The sequence below is a fragment of the Neolamprologus brichardi genome, chromosome 7, assembly GCF_056152115.1.
Source record: "Neolamprologus brichardi isolate AB-2024 chromosome 7, ASM5615211v1, whole genome shotgun sequence".
NCBI classification, from domain to species: domain Eukaryota; kingdom Metazoa; phylum Chordata; class Actinopteri; order Cichliformes; family Cichlidae; genus Neolamprologus; species Neolamprologus brichardi.
This window is the reverse complement of record NC_142110.1, coordinates 7,630,847-7,648,282: the sequence shown is the minus strand read 5'-3', so window position 1 is coordinate 7,648,282 and position 17,436 is coordinate 7,630,847. Positions and strand designations below refer to the sequence as shown.

The 17,436-nt window shown below is 39.7% G+C and overlaps 1 protein-coding gene across 1 annotated transcript in view; it reads right to left on the bottom strand.

Moving 5' to 3' along the window:
* Positions 1-17,436, bottom strand: part of znf469 (zinc finger protein 469) — a 196,235-nt gene that overhangs the window by 165,181 nt on the left and 13,618 nt on the right. The window contains exon 2 of the mRNA XM_035907130.2: positions 16,251-16,310. The gene's annotated coding sequence lies outside the window, so the exon portion shown is untranslated. The remainder of the gene's footprint in view (positions 1-16,250; positions 16,311-17,436) is intronic.

Here is a 17,436-nt window from a genome sequence, read left to right as displayed (position 1 = left end):
CTTTAAATTCAGTTGAAGCCTCAGCAGAAATGGTCTCAGTGGAAGAACGGCTGTCAAGGAGCCACTTTTAAGACAAAGGGAAATGGAGAGAAAAGGCTGATATACACCAGATTACTCAAGAACTGGACATATGTTTATTTGTTTATTTGTTTGTTTGTTTGTTTGTTTGTTTATAAGGAACCCCATTAGCTTCCACAACAGTGGTTGCTAGTCTTCCTGGGGCCCAAACCATCAAATACCATCGAATAAAATGTGACACAATGAAGTGGATGCAAAATATCCACATAATTTGGCTCTTACATCCACAATAAGGTTTTACTGAAAATATAAGCATGTAAATATAAAAAAATATATAAAAAACACTCAAACAAAATACACAATTTCCATTACAAGTGACATTACCCTCTTACAATATTTACAAATAAATTAAAAACTGCCTAAATAGGTTTTTAGGTGATTTTTAAAATTATGAATAGAAGCCAATTCTCTAATTGCATAAGGCAACTTATTCCACTGAAAAGATGCTCTAAATATAACAGAGGTTTTTTTTACTTTTAACTCGAGGAGTTACTAAATTGTGGTTAGTTGAGAATCGTGTAGCATGATTATATATTTCACCTGGATACTGCAACTGAGCATAAACAAAGTGTGGTGTGTTTACCAGTATTGCTTTCTTTAAAAATACAAGTAAGCCATAGTATAATTTAGCTTGTACAGAAAGCCAAGAAAGTTTATCGTGCATTTCATCAATATTTGTATAATATATTGATGATTAGTGTTAAGGTATGATTGATGATTAGTGTTAAGGTAATATGAACACCTTAACACTAATCTGGCCGCCCTATTTTGGACTAACTGAAGTCTGTTCAGATCTGTCTTATTAGCTGCTGACCAAATGATTGAGCAGTAGTCTAGATGAGATAATACTAGTGCATTAATGACATCTTTCATAATTGAAGAAGTAATATAAAAGGAGCATTTCCTAGCTATAGCTATGCCCTGTCCCATTTTCTTAATAACAGAGTTGATGTGCTGAGACCATGAAAGGTGGTGGTTTATGGTAACACCAAGTAATTTAATCTGGGTGACCTGTTCTAATACCGATCCAGCTATGGAAAGATTTAGTTGTGGGCTGTTGACTAAGCGTCCTTTACTTCCTATTAACATGGATTTGGATTTAGACACGTTTAAAATCATGTTGTTTTTACTTATCCAGTCAAACACGTTCAGCAAATCTAGTTGTAATACGCTTGTCAATTCAGAGTAGCTACTGGCTGAATAAAACATGGTGGAATCATCAGCATACATTACAAGAGGAGATTTATCCAGGACGTACGGCAAATCATTCGTGAAGACTGAATAGAGAAGTGGACCGAGGCAGCTGCCTCGGGGTAGAGCACAGTTCATTTAATATTCTTTCTTCTTGCGCCTATTCAATTTAGTTACCTGATTTCTTAACTCGCGATATCTTGCCCACTCTTGTGGACTGACAGACTTGTGTGCTTTTGCTTTTGCTATATCCCTTTCTGACATTGTAGCCTTAAGTTCATTATCTAGCCAAGGTGCGTAGTTGTTTTTAACAGCATGTTTGTCAGCCAGGTAGCAAAAGTTTTCAATAAACATAGATAATGCCATATCAGGGTCACGCTCGAGGCAGATGTCAATCCAGTGAATTTCTTTTACGTCATTAATATACTTATCTGCATTGAAATTTTTGTATGATCTATGAAAAAAAATCTTTTGTGCAGTTTTCAGTGGTTTCATTTTCTTGGTCAAACCTACAAGATTATGGTCACTATAACCAACTGGAATAGAAACAATATTAGAGCAATGCTCAGGAACATTTGTATATATGTGATCAATACATGATGATGACCTATGACCTCCTGCGTTGACCGTGACCCGGGTGGGAATGGTGATCATCTGAGACAGGCAACAAGCCGACGCTGATGAACTTATCTTTTTCCTTAAAGGACAAGAAGGAGCTGACCAATTGATATTAAAGTCTCCTAATAAGAACACGTCTTTGTTTTCCTCAGTTACTCTTTCCAGCCTTTCACAGATTCGTTCTACATACAACATATTACTACTTGGGGATCTATAGCAGCAACCTACTAATACAGGCCTGCCATAGAGCGGGTGTAACTGAACCCACACAATTTCCAGATCGTCAAGCGTTAAGTCCATACGTAGTTTGCTTGCCATATTATCATTAATGTATAGGGCTACGCCCCCTCCAAATCTGCTTCTGTCCTTCCTATACAATTTATAACCTTTTATTTCAAATTCATTATTCTCAAAGGCATCGTCTAAATGAGTCTTGGAAATAGCCAGCAGACTTATCGTATTTGTTGACAACAGTGACTGAATTTCCTGAATCTTATATTTAACCCTTTAAGACCTACCATAGAACCAAGGCCGCCAGAGCTTACTTTATATTTTTACATGCTGTAGTGCCATTTTTGGGAGCATTTCAAGTTGCTATCCATCAATACAACTGTTATAGCCCAAATTTTAATAATATGTATGCATTAAGTCCATAGTAACTACATAAATTGCAAAAAAGTGCAATAAACTACAAAATAAATTGAAAATCTTTTTTTTTTTTTTTACATATATTTCTACTTGGAGAAATTTAAGAGGTTTATCCCTCAAAACTTTAAATACAAAAAAGTTGCAAAAAATAGTTTACAACAACAGGAAATTTATTTTAAGTGTCTTCATAGTTTTATTTTTGAGATACACCAATTTTTATATACTGCAGGAAAAATGAAAAACAATCCTATGATGCAAATTTGCAAAGAAAACAGCATATGCATCAAAATAAACTATTTTAAGCAGTGCAATTTGAGTTCTAAGCATCCCAGCAACTATTCAGAAAAGCATAAAGTCAAACATGACTTATAAAAACACCAGCATTGGCTTTTAAGGCCTACAAGTAAAAAACGACATTTTCCGCGAAAATGACGTCACTTCCGGTTTCGGGCAGGTAATGGCGGACATACGATTGTTTGTGCTGATGTCTGTTTCAATGTAGGAAGTGTTACAAACAGCTGATCGGATCGGCAAAGCCCGTTTCTGGAATATTATGTTTTTGTTCCTGCAAGCGCTTTATATGCAATTTTTGCAAACCTATATGTGGAAGGAAACTGTGACCTAGGACAAGCTGATGGCATAAGATGTAAGTACAACTCCTCCGGTTTCATATGCAAAAAAAAAAAAATTATTGCGCTAGCTTACGCAGTTCCGGTTCTACAGGGATTTAAAAATAGTTACGCAAAACAGAGCTTGTCCGCTCCGACCGGCTCTAAAGGGTTAAGGTTACAAATATTGACATGAGCTACTGAAAAATCTTTACCGGAGAATCCGGGAATAAGTATAGGGTCAGACATTCGCAGACCAATCGATCTCAACAGCTACAGATGACAACATTGCTGAAGTCTAAATATTAATTCCGGAGTTCTGTGACCTCGGTTTAACAATTAATTTGTCATATTTCAGGAGGGCAATATCACCTCTGTCTCTGGCCGCTCTCAGCTGTGGTAACAGTTCTTTCCTCCTCTTCCTGATGGACTCCTCATTGGAAAAATCCTCATTGATGTAAAGATTGGTACCTTTCATTTTTTTGGCAGATGAGAAAATTAATTGTTTATCTTTAAATCTTTGTAGCCTGACAACAATCTGCCTGGCTCGTCCATTTTCCTTGTATGGACCGACTCTGTTGAACGCTGTCACTATCCAGGCCCAGCTTGTTCTTCAGCATGTGTCGGACTTTCTTCTCTGATCCTTCCCACGTTTCTGCTTTTTCATCTATTAATCCATCCACCACAATGTTGTTCCTTCTCGACTGATTTCCTAAATAATCCATCTTGGTTGTTAATTCTCTGTGTTCCTCACGTATGCTGCTGATCGCCGATTCAAACTCTTTTAGTTTGCTTTTAATGCACCTCTCTTCAGTTTGCAGCTCGGTGAGAACCCCATCTGTGAATTGCAGGCTGGATTTAACATCCTGTACATCCCTTAGAATGCTGTCCAACCTTTTGTTAGTTCCATCCATGATTAATTGGACAAATGTCTTACTGTTGGTGAATCAGATCTTTGTAAAACTCCCGTTGCTGTTCCAGCATAGCGTTCAGCGTGCTAACACTGACATAGCTGTCATCCTTTGCCAGTAGCGCCTTAACGGCCTTCGGGGGCATATCGACCAGATCGTTTTGCCCCCCCACCCGTGAAGATCGCTTCGTGTACAATGGAGTTCACAAAAACGTACATGTGAATCAAATTACACGTGATACGGTGCGACGTTCTTTCCACGCTCGCTGCAGTGAACTCGACGTGTCATGCAAACTATGTCTTATGGAGTGAAATGATTTTCAGTTCAAGTTGTCGTTAAGATGTTAGGAGATCAGAGGAGCAGCACAACACTGCAAGTCTACAGCCATCTGTAAAACATGGCAGAGGCTCTGTCATGGTTTGGGGCACGTTTCAGCCAATGGTGTTAGGGGAGGGGGTCTTATCAAAATGGATTATTTATGAACACAGAAAAAGATATCAATCCACTATCAGGAAAGCATCTGACTGACAACGGCTTCATTTTTGGTGCAACAATGATCCCAAGCCCACAACCAATGCCGTTTAAGCCTGCCTGGAAAGAAAAACACACAAGTGGAGCACTATCAGTCATGGATTGGCCTCCCCAAAGCTCGGACGTCAGCATTATGAAGACTACTTAAAGGAATTACAAGAAAACTGCCCAAGAGAGTTCAGGCTGCATTCAAGAATAAAGGTAGTCATACTAAATGTGGAATATCAAGCGTGTTAGAACTGTTTGAGCTCTGGGGTTTTGGGGGAGTTTCGTTTTGCCTTATACACTGTATTTCCATTGCACATGTTTCAATAAATCATTACACTTATTCCCTATTTACCTAGCAAAATATAAAGAAATGAGGCCAATTCAAGATTTTGCACAGTTCTGCAAAATAACTAATTAATTCATCTCTTTTTTCTATTGTATCCAATTTACCTCTTACCACATTACTAATGTCATCCCTATTTGAATTTTGGACTGATTTTCTTCCCTCTGTGTCAAAACACTACTTCTTAATAAAAGCTGGAATGGATGCAGCAGCTCTCTAACAGATACGTGTTTAATTTGTGACAGATGGAATTGAAAAGCATCCAAAATAAATGAAAACCCACCATTACTTTGATACTACAGGTCCTTATTTTCCACTCAACCAATGATTTTGCCACAGGCTGTTAGTGTAGTAGATGTCAGCTTAACCAACTATGGATACCAGAGATAAAACAGACTTTCATGAACATATGGATACGGTAATTGTATCCATGGGGTAGCAGCTGTGCAAATATAGAGAGAAAAAGATTCACCAATGAGAAATTAGATGAAATTGAACTAGCTCGGGCTTGCGACTTTGGATCACTGGTCACAATCACTTCAAGAGGGCAAGAAAACAACTATAAATATGTACTTGTATGTGTGGTTTAACAAAAATCACTGCTTTCTCAGTGAATGGGCCCTAAGAACTCCTCTCTGTTCAGTATGATTTATTCACACTTGAAATAGCCAAGAAGCCTGAATTTCACAAGACCACAATGACAAAGCCTATGCTGACAGTAATCCAGATCACATTGGCTCAGTCACATATATATAAAAGTTTCTCAGTGGAGTTCTTGAGTTGTGTTCACTGCTTCCTCTTACAGGTGGACATTACATATTACCCCACTAATGTACACATATGTTAAACCTCCTCATCCATGTAAAAAAAAAAAAAAAAAAGGGGGGGGGGGGGGGGGCAATGACATTGTGACACTCTGTGATCAATAGAGAGTAAGTCAAAATTATTGATGGTCTGTGTATCTGATTCAATTATAATAAAAAGACATTCTGTGGCTGTTGTCATTTATTTTCCTGAACAGATGATGTCAGAGTGTAAGACTAGATTTCACTGTCCAGCCAAACCCACATCTGTGACAGAATAAGGGACCCACTTCCATTTTAGACGTTTCCCTCATCACTCCCCTCCTCTGTTTTCCCCAAAACACACTTTCCTTACCAACCCTGTCGCTCTGCAGTCAAACTGACAGTCTGAGCACAAGTCGTGCCCCAGACTAAAGGAAAGGACAAAACGGATAAATCAAAGTGAAATGGCATTTCAGTTTAATTGCATACACGGACATTTATATGCATCAGCATTTACGCCAGCTGGACAATGAAGGCAAGCGATGCTGAGTTAAATGACATTTTCCATTGCTTCATTACTTAACACCCGTGCGCGGAGATATTTACCCCCGAACTCACTCAACGGGACTGCAGCAGAGACAGGAGAGGCTGCCCAAGTCTTTAGACTCCACTCCTTTAAACTCCACTCCTAATTCTAAACGGTTACACACGAAAACACGTGAATGTCCTCCATCTGTTTTGGTCCCCATCCCCTTCTTTCCACTCTCCTAACTCTGCTCAATGTAAAAAAGCCCTTTTGGCATGAAAGTGCTCCACATATTTGCTCCAGTGAAGTCGATTATTATTCCAAATTCTGACAGATGACAAACATACTGCACTCACTCACCCAACCAGCCTCAGCATTATGGCATGAATATTTTCACACTGGTAGATATTGATCCCTTGTGGCTAACTCTAGCTCTTACGTAACTCACTGTCATATCGGTCCAGGAATATTTGAAAAAGGCAGCCGGCCACTGGACTACTGTAGCTAAGGACTCACTCACTTTTGTCCAGGTGCACTCAATCCCCCTTGTGTCTTCAAGGACAACTAAATCACCAACCTTCTTCTAGATAACAATGGAATGACTGGATCTTCCTGAGCCACCAGCCTGACTCCAAATTCCATCTGTAGGAGAATAGAGAAGTGATTGTTCCTTTACCACTCCAAAACAAACACAGTAGGTAACTTGCATTCTCTGCAAGATTTTGTCTGCAGATGGTCAGTGATCACCAATGGTCACTCTATTTAATTATTCTCAACAAAGCCAGCAGGTTTACTTTTTCCCTACTCTTATTTTTTCTTTCGTCTGCCCTGTCAGTCTCTTTCTGTCTTCTTTTAAACTCCACTCCCTCATATCTCTGCTTGCCTTTGGCTCTCAAATAACATCAGAGTTTTACACACCCGGTCAAGGTCAACCAACACCCACCATTCACTGGTAACCTTCGCAGCTGTTGCTGCAAATGTGCTGACTGTTTAACCTCAGCTATCGCTGAAAAACAAATACATATACACATTGTTTATATATATATACGCTTATGCATAGAAATCGACGTGTCAAATAATTTGTGTTTATCTGGGACAGACGCAGAAACAAAAGATAGTGATGGACAAATGAGGGCGTCACAGCCTCAATCTCTAAAGATATACATCCCACGACTCCGGGTTTTTAACAGGTCGTAGGAGGTCCAAGGAAGAACACGAAAAATGATTGTTTTTCTACCCAACTGAGATCTCGTTATAAAAGCAGCTTATAATGGGGACCATGAATGGAAAACCTGACTGAATTAGAAATGGCACACGTCCAGGGCTTCTGATGTGTGAATCAGTGGAGCTTGAATCTGAAAATGGAGTTCAGCAAGTTCAAACACAGATGAAGATGGATTGGGCCTATTACAAACATACCAGCATGTCTTTTCTGTGATAATGCAAACTCAGACAAGTACGATGCACTGGTATGTATCTTTCAACAGCTACAACATTTTCCTTGAGAATATGAAATCACCAAATCTAGGGGTCTGGTGCCAAAAAGTCCACAGTCTGTATTTAAAAGTGAGCACCTGATTCATTTGAAACCTAAACCCTAATGATGTCATGAGGAACAGGTCAAAGAAGATCACCTCTTTTTTGAGTGACACTGGTTGGCAGGAGAGAAATTAATAGGATATATGAATGTTTGATTGCACTGATCAGAGCTGAACCTGAATATTCAATTATTTTGATATTGTTCTTTTCAAATGCTTAAATCCTTTCCTGCTTAGAGTAGTAATCTGATTCCCATGTCCAATCTCCCCTACCTATGTGTGTATTTCTCTGGTGTCCACAGCAATCTTCTCTTCTCATCATTCAGAAAAATTAATGTTCTGAAAAAAAAGGAAAGGTGGAGTGTGGGAAAGAATGAAAAATTTAAATGCCCTTTGCTAAATGCTGCGAAAAACCCAAGAGACACAAGTAAGGGATCAGGATCTGGATAACTTCCCTTCCAGATGAACACATGGGCCACATTTATAACTAGTCTGCCGCATACTAACAAATACGGTTACAAAATTGGCAGTCTGGTGGTTTAAGTGAATAGTGTGGCCTGAGATGGAGTCAAAATCCCAGCCTTAAGTATTTTTATAGGCCATTCCTCTTTCACTTCACCTCATTGTTATTAACAGCAACACTGTCACTAAATTTAGCAACAGCTGACACCCCCTTAATGGCATTCCAGGGGGAAAAAAAGGGCTCCTGACTACAAATATGGTGACTTTTCAGTATATTTTGTCACCAATCAGAACTACCAAATACCTTTAACTAAATGGTGCTTGACACAATGCTGCCTCGAGCAAAGCAGATGATATGTGACATTAAATATAACACGTGAAGGTGTGTGAACCACAGTTTGTTTTGCTAATTTCTTGGAAAATGCACCACCGTGCTAATGTGAAAACAGCGAGTCAGACAAGATAATCCAAGGTTTTCTAACATCTGTTCTCAGCTTTTGCAACAGTTTATAAATGGGGCCCATTAAATCTTTTCTGCTTTTGTGTGCATGCATGTGTGTGCACATGTTTCCATTGAGTGGGATATTAAACACAAACTGATTAGAAAATGCATCCTGGCAGCATACAAGCATAAATCTTATTGCAAAATTACATAAATATCTCCCGCTATTAAAGCTCATTCATCAGCTTAGGATGTTTACTTCACATTATTTATCAATATCACCAAATCACTCCACAGTTTGTGCTCATATAATGCGGTAACCAGTCGAAGCAGAACACAATTTATGGGTTTAAATGAACAAAAAAGATGTTAAAGTTCTTGATGATGGCTGATGCATGCACAGACAAAAGTAATTAGATCAAGAAAAAAAAAAAGTCTCAAGTACATCAAGTACTCTTGATGTATGACATTGTGAAATTCCAGCATAATCCTAACTGCACTTTCTTCTGTTGATTGTGGCGCTGCAAGCTTGACCTTTTTTCACTGGAATTTAATTTTCCAATGTTATTCTGGCACATTTGTCACTCTCTTTTCTTTTTCCAAATATATGAATCACAGCCTGTCTGTCCATAACATAACAGCTTAGAAGTGAAGCTACTGAGGAAATAACAAACAACAACATGGCGGTGATGAGGTAATAACGAGGTCCTCACAGTTAACTGCTGGATACTCATGAGTTTTAAGTCTTTTCTTTCACACTGTGTTAAGATGAAGTGCAGTTTGGAATGAAAATGGGTACATTTTGTGTGTGAATCGTGCTTTTCTGTCAGAGCTGAGGCGGGAATGAAAGCAGAACACAACAAGAGCCGGCTAAAATACCCTCAGATAAGATTTTGTGTGTCCCCGGTCACTTGGTTAAAATTGATCCAAGCAAGTCTGTGGCACGGAAGAAAACACCATGTGTGCCGAATGTCTACCCCCTTGTGGACGCAAGACATATTACTCAGTCTTTTTTTTTTTTACTCGAGTTTCATGCAGGACAATCTAACATAAGAAAAAATATATTAAAACCCCACACAAATAAAAACTGGCAGACTGGGTGCAGTTGGATTAGCACCGCTGCTATTGTGGAGGTATGTGAATCCTCACATGCTCACTGTCCTTGTGAATACAACTGTCAGGTTAATCTCCATTAACTGGAGACAAACATGTGGTTTCACTATTTATGCCAAGCAACGTCGAAAACCTGCAGAGGCTGCCAACTCTGAGCCCTACAGGCTTTTAATGAAAGCAAAGCAGTGTGCAATTAACCTGCAAGCTGATGAAAAATCACACTATTGTCTCATCTGTTCCAGCTTTACACTAATAAACCAAAATATAGCAATGGCCCACATCCTCTTTACACACACTGCATTGCTCATTCAGCTCTCACTTCCTCTTCCCATCTGTCTAGTGAGAGTGAGGTTGGCACTCAAAGCACCCGGGAAAAGGATACAGGAAAGGAGATTTTTCTGAAACTGATCCTGAACTCTGATAGGCCTTTCCGCACAGACGGTGAATGACTCGGTTTCTTGGAGGCACGACTGCAGAGAGACATAGGCAGTTTACATCCCAGCAGTTGCAGAAGTGTTTTGGGTGCCTTCTGGCAGCATGGCTAATCTCTGGCACTGATCTCAGCACTATTGCTCAGACAGTCATTCGATATGGCACAGTCTTGGCTTTGTGCTGTCGATTAATCAAAGAATTTTCTTGGCATATAACAACAGCTGGGACAAAGAGCAGTTTGAGTATTCAACAGAAGTAGCTGTGCATAAAGATAATTCAAAATAGACACCACATTGCAAACAGCCATCTTGTGCTTCAGCATCTTGCTTTAATCAGACACAGACAGATTCCAGTCACTGGCAATTAAAACCCTCTCTCAAGACGGATACAAATAGTGGCATTCATCACAAACTGGGCGAACTCTTTTTGTATTTCACTTCCTAAGTCTGTCTAAAGCAATTTTTTGTCAATAATTATCCCTGTATGCAACAAGCCAATGTACAACAGTCAAAAAATGCACAAGCACACAGAAAATATGATCTTGCGTGGGATAAAAGATCATTTTAACGATAATTAATATCAACTTGAGCCACATAAAAACGAGACTCCAAGTACGACACAACTGTATTCACAAACTACAGGTTTGTTCAGAACCTTTGAGGGAAATTAACACTGATAGTGAAATCAGCATTTGTGTGAGTAATTCAGGCTGTGTAATAATATAGATACATGTCATCCAGCGCCAGTGTTGTGAAGGGGTTTTAATACACTCGAGGGAAACTGGCCCCGATCTGAGGTTACAGCGACTCCAAATCCACTGATAACAACAAGAATAATTACCATCACCATCCACAGTTTACAGCACAGAGTGAGTGGCAAGGCATTTGCCATCTGCCTTGAAACCAACGTGACTCCCCAGCTGTATTATGGATATTATTGTTGGCTGTGGGAAAGGTACTTCTTCTCAGCAGGGATAAATGGCATCCACATGACATTTATGAGGAGTATTTGTGTTGATCATTTCATAACAGCTCGTGCAGGTGGAGCCCTCCTATTCTCCTCAAAGGCTTTATGTCACCCACCAAATGATGAAGCCACTGCTTCAGATCATGCACAGCATTCTCCCATCAAATACACACAAAGAAAGGCACTAGCTGTCAATCATTTTAACTGACCCAGTCTCTCATATCCCACAAAAAGAATCATCAGTGATTGCCAGGCAGCAGGTCTATAAAGCCTAGTGTTTAAACCGTCTAGACAGACTGGGGGACTGGCAGCCCTGGGCATCTGAGCAGTACGCTGCACCCTTGTTTAACCACAACGATTGCTCCACTGTCATTTAACACCATAAATCAACTTCTTGCATATAAACAGCCTTTAAGTGTTTTATACTTTTAGAAGCTCAGTGAAGGAATTTCCTTTTGATTAAACACATTAGCAGACTTGATTATGACGCTAAACACGGCGGTATAATAAATCACAGTAAAGCTACCATATAGATTCTGAGGTTCCAAAACAATGTGCACCGCACGTGTCTGGGTTGATTTTGCAGCTCGGTGGGAAAAAGTGAGACAAAGCACAATTGTCTTTGAGACTGAACTGAAACACTGTGTGAAATGCATGCACAGTAAGCAACACCGCACTGAGGTGTGCAAGTCTAAAATTTCACACAGTTATCTGGGCAAATAAGAATAGCTGGGACTCTGGGCAAAGTTTTCTTCTTGCCAAAAAACAAATATTATTTCCCCTCTTTAACTGGCCAAAGACTGACAGAGACATACTGTACTAGGCCTCAGTGTTTCCAGCTGAAACCTCACATAGCCCTCAATTTAACATGGCTTGCAGTGATGGCTGGAAAAAATTAAACCGCTGCGCACATTATCATATTAATTACCACAGCGTATTTTCGCTCACCGGGAGGTGAAAGAATGACAGAATTTTTAAAAAATCGCAAAAATGAAAGTTCTGTCTAACCAGAGGAATTTGTTTACACGGAAGTCAAGGGGCAAAAAAAGAAAAGTAGAGAAACATTCATAAACAGTAAGAGAAGACTTGCAAGAGGCTTTTTTTTTTTAAAAAAAAGGAGCTAATTGCAACATCAGGCTGACACATCTCACGCTGAGGCAATTAGCACACTGAGCTACGTTGGTGCTTTTCAAGATCCCCAGACTTCCTCGAACTAAATACAAGTCTGTGACTGTATATTTAGGAATCTGCAAATGTAGATAAAAAAAAACACTGAGAGTAGGAATAACTTATGCACAGCTTTGACAAGACCACCAAACAGTCGGGCTGCTGGTGCTGCGATGTGAACTGATAGTGTCTAGCCCTTGTACGAGCCCCGCAATATCATTGGAAGGAAGTGGACCTGTTATTGTTATGACCTCAAAGGCTTTGGGTGGTCCACACACGCACAAAGAGACAACCAGAGAAAGACAACAGACAGCAGGCACACGCAAACACAGCTATGGCGAAATATTTTGATACAAGCTCTCCAAACACCTGCCATTTCTGTGCACCGTTCCGCTGACCTACAAGGGCATGCAATGCATTCACCACAGATGGTATTTAATCTCTGGAAGGATATTTTTCTGTGTAACTAATGCAAACTGTTTCCAATAACACATCTGCACAGACAAGCTCATCCAGTGATGAATCATAATATTCCAAACAGTATTTGAACTTAACAATAAATCTATAAACAAATGCACACGCGCGCACATGGAAAGAGATATGCATCAGTCGCAGCGTAATATAGTTTCCACAGTCTGTCAGTGAATGCGAGCTGATACTGGCAGAGGTTCATCGTGGCTAAAGTACAACGCAGACCTGTCCAAACAACATGTTCAGCCTCGCCCAAAATAAGCAGGAGAGAGCTAATCTCCACACAAAAGACACGATGCTGAACGCATTAGCACGACAAATCCGAGAAAATACCAAGGTGTTATGCCAAGCAGGGCTTTACCCCTCCATTGGTTAGTTATTTTCTTTTCGCACATTGGATCTAAAATTAGGTCCACTAACGGCCTAACGTAAGGTAACGTGTGCGCAGTGTGCTTTTCTTCTGATGAACATTTGAACCTGTTTGGATTTAGAGGTCACATCAATCTGTTTAAAATACATTTCATCAGTACCCAGCAGAGTGAAACATTACTGTATCCTCTTACCGGGAAAGAAGCCTGAGACCTGGCAGGGCGCAGGTCAAACAGCCACCTTCAGACAGACTGAAAAAGATATGCTCATGCCGGCTTTAACAAACCTTTGCAACAGCTCTTTCATGCTCACCTAACACACAAAAATTGCATGTACACTCAGACAAATAGAGACAATCAGTCAGTGGATGTCGAGTGCTCCATTTGTAATATGGTGTTTAAATCATGATTTTGATCCACTGAAAAAGAGGTGAAACTCACTTCCAAAGTCCCTTCAGATGCCACCCTGCAGCCTTTAAAAGGTCCATCTCCTGGCTGATAATGCTGTCACTAACACGCTTAGCAATGTGCACAGCTTTAACCAAACCTCATCACACAGAATCAAAGTAAAACTTTACTGGACAAAAGTTGTAACATCAGAGGATTTGTGAGCAGTTGTGGTCAGATGAGGTAGAGTAAATGGATCAGGGTGTGCATTAGCAAAAAGCAAAGACACAAGTCAAAAAAGTGAAACGTTACTTTCTTATTGTTTCACATGAGTAGTGTTTTAGTGCCATATTGTGGGGTTTTCTGAATGCAGCTGAACTACATCCTGCACCCAACCTGCAGCTTTTTATGATTCACTATGTTTTATAGAGTAATGCCCTAAATTAGATGCAATTCTGTTGGCTCGGGGCTACAAAGGTACTGCAAAAAGCTTGGAAAACAGACACGTGATGAACACAGCAAAAATAAATTACATTTAAAAAAATTGTGTATTTATTAAAACACCTTCAGACTGCTCCTATTTATCACTATTCCCTTTATTTTTAAGAGAGGAATAAAGTCTTCTTTTTTTTTATTGAAGGTATGGTTGAGTTATTCAAATAAGCATCTGTGGGGTTTGTCTTGTCTTAAAAAGCTGCCCTGTTGACTGGGGGTAAAGTACAATACACAATGGAAGGTATTTTCCGTGTTTTTGCATCACTGTTGAAAAGATTTCTGCACTGAATTACAGACATTAAGCAATTCCTTATTTCGCTTCAGGCAAGAACAGTTCATGCTTTGGCACACACATCTTTTTTTCTAAATCTTGATAACTTGTGAGGAAAATATTTTCTCAAGATGCTTTATATTGAGCTGGGGGCTGTTGTTAATAATGTGCTCTATAAACTGTGTTGAGGCCCAGAGGTGGTTAATGACAAAACACATCTCACACCAAATGTTCCTCTTTGTTGGATTTCTTCCATTTAAATTAGATCGGTTATGCATTCAGTGGTACATCCTCTGGATTACCCAACTGCTCCTTGCTAGAAATTTACAGTATAGAATCAGATTGCTTGGGGTGATTAGACTGATTGGGGTAATCATATTCAAAGGTAAGTTCAACAAAAGATCAGTCACCCATGCCCACATTTCAGATACTTACCAAAATAAGCAATATACCATCAGTATGTCATGATATTTAAGAGCTAAGAACCTAGAAATTTACAAGACAATATATATATATAAACAACTTCAGCAATCATCACTATTATATCACTGCCTCCTAGTGGCTGGAGCTGGATTCACAGGCCATTGCATGACCAGGAATGCTCTGCTCCAGTGGTTCCACATTTTACCACTCTCTGCTCCACAGAGTGCTCAGGAGAGCTGGAGAACATGTGCGCCGACACTGTGTGAAGCTTCCTGCTGACAAAACCGAATAATTTTCCAGTGACACTGGAAAAGTAGACTTGCATTCAAGACAAGAGCGCAACCAAAAACTGCAGAACACAGTATTTTTCAGCATGTACTAACTCTTCTAATACCCCTCAACTCAAAGAACTTATATATAGCACAACTGTAGCTTAAATCTGGACTTTTAACTACTGAACCTTAAGATATACAATGTTTGAACTCACTGACACCTCAGGGAAAGTGCTGATAATAGTCTTCACACCTTCCCATTGTAGATGTATGTTGCATTTTGAAGCAGCTGGAACGTTCTGGGTCGTGTTATGCAAAACTAAGCTTTAAAAATAAGCCTGTTTCATGCAGTTGTCAACACTGTGTTGCTAGCACTGACAGTTCTTCATTTTTAGCCTGACAATGAAGGAATCCAGTGGGGTTACTGTTAATATAAGTCAAAGACAGCTACAATCTTCCACAAAGTAGAACAAACATTTGCAAAATTTGTCACCCTTTAATATTATGCTATGTGAATGCTTTTTTCCCGCATTTATAAAATAAATCTACTACACTGAAAATTGTGACCTTGGTAAAAGGCCTAAAACATTTTGCAATTAAATGTTTACCTTTACATAAGGATGTTAATGTGTTTGTTTGTTTGTTTTTTACCACAGATGATCATGAACGACAGACAAATTGAATACATTATACAATACTTACATTAATTGAATCTGTATGTTACACTGTGTAACATTAGAAGGTCACATACATGGCATTTGGCACTAAAGATACATACAATCACATACAGTTGGTATACATGCATTACAAAACAATAATTGGCTATTAATTCATCCATCCATTCACTTCCGCTTATCCTTTTCAGGGTTGCTGGAGCCTATCCCAGCTGCCATAGGGCGAGAGGCGGGGTACACCCTGGACAGGTCGCCAGTCTGCCGCAGGGCTAACACACAGAGACAGACAACCATTCACGCTCACATTCACACCTATGGCCAATTTAGACTGATCAATTAACCTATCCTCACTAACTGCATGTCTTTGGACTGTGGGAGGAAGCCGGAGTACCCGGGTAGAATCCACGCAAACACGGGGAGAACATGCAAACTCCACACAGAAAGGCCCCGGCCTGATGGGGAATTAAACTCATTTTTGCTGTGTAGTAACAGCGCTAACCACCGTTCCACCGTGCAGCAGCAAGAGTAATTTCTCACTTAACTGTTTGAGTTCCTGTTGGAGATGTACTTCTTTGAGCTCTCTGTTGCTTGGTCACACCCTCCTGTGAGAGACCAGAGGAACAGTGTGTTACATACACAGAGTTATGCAAAATAAGATTCAGATCAGAACCAAAAAAGTCTGATATATCACAAAGAACATGCAGAAGAGCAAAGGCACACATCGATCTTGATGAAAGAATACGCACAAATACGCACAACAGGATGTTGCCAACAAAATAAGGAAAAATAAATGCTTAGTGCACAGAAGTCAGACTCCTTTTAGTACATGTAAACTCTCCGAGCACATGTGGGCTGCATAAGAAAAGCCATTAAAAAAAGCAATTAAGAAACAAACAAACAAGCAAACAAATAAAAAACACCTGCAAATTTCCCACTCTGTCTCTCAACATACAGAAGTAAAAGTAAATGTTTAGACATTCACTTTTGATGAGCCAAACATTTACAGAACATATGCTGAAGAGGAATTAGTGCGTTTTCAACAATGTGTCTCACTTTTTCCACATTCAATCAGTCGACTGACATTACAAACAAATACAGCAGTCGTAAATCAAAGAAATCTTTTGGCATAGACTGTTGGCATAGCCACCTTCCTTGAGTTTGCTAAGACGGGCCATGGTTAATGTCTTAGTCAGTAACACTGCTATAAAACCAACAATGATTCAAACCTCTGGCAAAGTTGAAATTACCAATCTGAACAACCATTCTCATGTTGTGATCCATTCTTAATTTGCAACACAATGCCTTTCAATTCAAAATACAAGAAAAGATTTCAAAGCTATCCAGCAGCCCTAATTGGACACTTGGCAGGCCAGCTTTTGTCCACGGGCCATATGTTTGACCTGCCAGCCTCATGCTTACTGGAGCCAAATAAAAGTGACTCTTCAGAGTCACAGCATTGTTTTCCAACTCTCTCAGAAAGCCAACAAAGAAACAGTAGGATTGCTTCAACTGTTGAAAAGGAAAAAAACAGCCCTGGCAAACTAAACAGTGCAAACAATACTAATCAATCAGAAGAATGACAACAGAGCGGCCCAGCCCAAACACTGCAGCGGTAAAAACGGAATGTCAAACACTGGGATCACATATTTTTTGGTAAGACACAAAAGAGGTTCACGTATGCTGCATGCACAGCAACAGCTAATGGAATATGATTTTTCCAGGTTCAAC